The following is a 2,194-nucleotide window of genomic DNA, read 5'->3' on the forward strand; positions in this document are numbered from 1 at the left end:
AAGACTGTTTTTGTAAAGCCAGCAGGACTAATCATAAGTCCTAAGGATTCAGGGGTGACCTAACTGGAGGATTTAATCCGCGTTTCCCCCTGAATAAGATACGAACCAGAGAGTGAGAAGTAAGTGGTCCTTGAATAAAAACACAGATAAGGCCGATATCTGGCCTTTGAATGTACTCAGGGCCAGCTTCTTTTCTAATCCCATCCGTAGGAATTCAAGGATCCTACCCATGACATATTTCCTGGGGTGCCAACCCCTGGATTCACACCAGGAGACATATGTCTTCCAGACTCATTAGTATAGCACACTGGAGGCTGGCTTCCTAGCATAACCAAAGTAGAAAACGACTGAAGCTGACAGCCCACGGTCTTATTTTATAATGCGGGTCTCAATAGCCATACCGTTAAATTTAGCATTTGCAAGGAAGGATGGAATACTGGACCTTGGAAAGAAGGTCTGGCCACAGTGGTAAGGACCAAGGGTCCCCTACCACCATTCTTATGATCGCAGCAAACCAAGATCTCCTGGACCACGCTGGGCCACAAGAACCACCTCCTTCCCTTCTTGCTTGCTCCTGTGAAGTAGGTGCGGAAGCAGAACAGGAGGGAAAGCATAGATCAGTGAAAACTGATCCCATGGAAATAACAAGCCATCTGTTTCGCATGCCATCGGATCCCTTGTCCTTGACCCAAAGTTGTCGATCTTGTCATTTAACACGGATGACAATAGACCCACATCCAGAACTCTCCTTGGCATATTGACAGAATGATCCCAGGGAGAAGGAACTGTTCTCCCAGAAAAAAAATAGTACTCAAGTAGTCCGCCTGCCAATTCTCCATTGCTGGAATGAAATTGCTGATATGCAAGGAATGTTGCATTCTGCCCAAGACAGAAAAAAATTCACCTCTTTCTGGGCCGCACAACTTCTCGTGCCCCTTTGGTGATTGAGATACGCCACAGCTGTGGCATTGTCTGATTGAGCCTACGGCACCTTGTATTCCCAGGCAGTCTCCCATCCAGGTACTAACCAGACCCGACCCAGCTTAGCCTCCAAGATCGGGCGCTTTCAGGGTGATGTGGCCGTAGGCTGGATCCTGAAAGGACAATAGTCTGAGCGTCCAGGTCTCCAGGGCCAGGCGTACTGCCTGAATCTCTAGAATACTGATGGGCAAGGTCATCTCTAATCTGAACCATTTCCCTTGGACAGATGCTTCTTCCAGGACTGCTCCCCAAAAAAAGGGCTGGCATCTGTTACCACTTTCCAGGTAACTGGTAGAAAGGATCTTCCTTTTAGAAGGATGTTTGGATATTGACCATCAATTGAGGCTCTGACACACTTTGGCGGATAAACACAACGGAAAGTCCAGGGTTTGGATCTTTTTGTTCCAAGTTGACAGGATACTGTTTTGCAGCAGTCTTGACTGTAACTGCGCATAAGGAACGGCCTTGAAGAAGCCACCATCTTTCTTAATAAACACAAGCAAAGATAAATAGAATTCTTCTTCATTTTGATCCACCAAATCAGTTCCTTTAAGGAACAGATTCTTTCTTGGGGTAAAAATACACTTTGGCTGACTGTATCTATGATCAGCCCCAAGTACTGCAATGTCCTTGAGGGTGTTAAGGAGAATCTTACTAGGTTGAGGAGCCAACCCAAGTATTTCAGGTAGCTGACTGTGGTAATCACACCTTGGTTTAAACGGGCTACAGACCTATCAAGAGTAGATCGTCAAAGTAGGCTAGTATTGTTATACTTTGAGCCCTTAACCTGGCTAAAGGAGGGGACAGGATCTTTATACACACTCGAGGTGCAGAAGCTAGCCCGAAAAATGTAGAGCTACAAACTGGAAATGAAGATTTTCTACCTTAAAGCTTAGAAATTTCTGGTGAGCAGGGAAGATCGGCACATGGAGATAAGCATCCAGGACGTTGATAGACACCCGAAATTCTCCTCCTTGCAGGAAAGAGACTACTAATCAGATAAATTCCATGCGGAGAGAAAGACTTCTTTTTTCTTTGGATCCTTAGGAACGTTTGATCTGAGAAAAAACAAGGAGAAGGGGACTCTTGGAACTCCAGATTTGAGCTATTGAGGAAGTCCCCCATTCATCTTCCTGTCAGATCTATGAGAACTGCAAAAGAATTCCCCCTATTGAGCTAGCGAGGTGCCTCCTGATAAGGAGGCTACAGTAAC

At 45.7% G+C, this 2,194-nt stretch overlaps 1 pseudogene; it reads right to left on the reverse strand.

Annotated features, from left to right (window-relative positions):
- Positions 1 to 979: 979 nt before the first annotated feature.
- On the reverse strand, positions 980 to 1,088 carry LOC143925900 (5S ribosomal RNA; annotated as a pseudogene).
- Positions 1,089 to 2,194: the final 1,106 nt, after the last annotated feature.

The sequence above is a fragment of the Lithobates pipiens genome, unplaced genomic scaffold (assembly GCF_037356315.1).
Source record: "Lithobates pipiens isolate NorthernLeopardFrog02 unplaced genomic scaffold, aLitPip1_a1.2 Scaffold_22, whole genome shotgun sequence".
Lineage (NCBI taxonomy): Eukaryota > Metazoa > Chordata > Amphibia > Anura > Ranidae > Lithobates > Lithobates pipiens.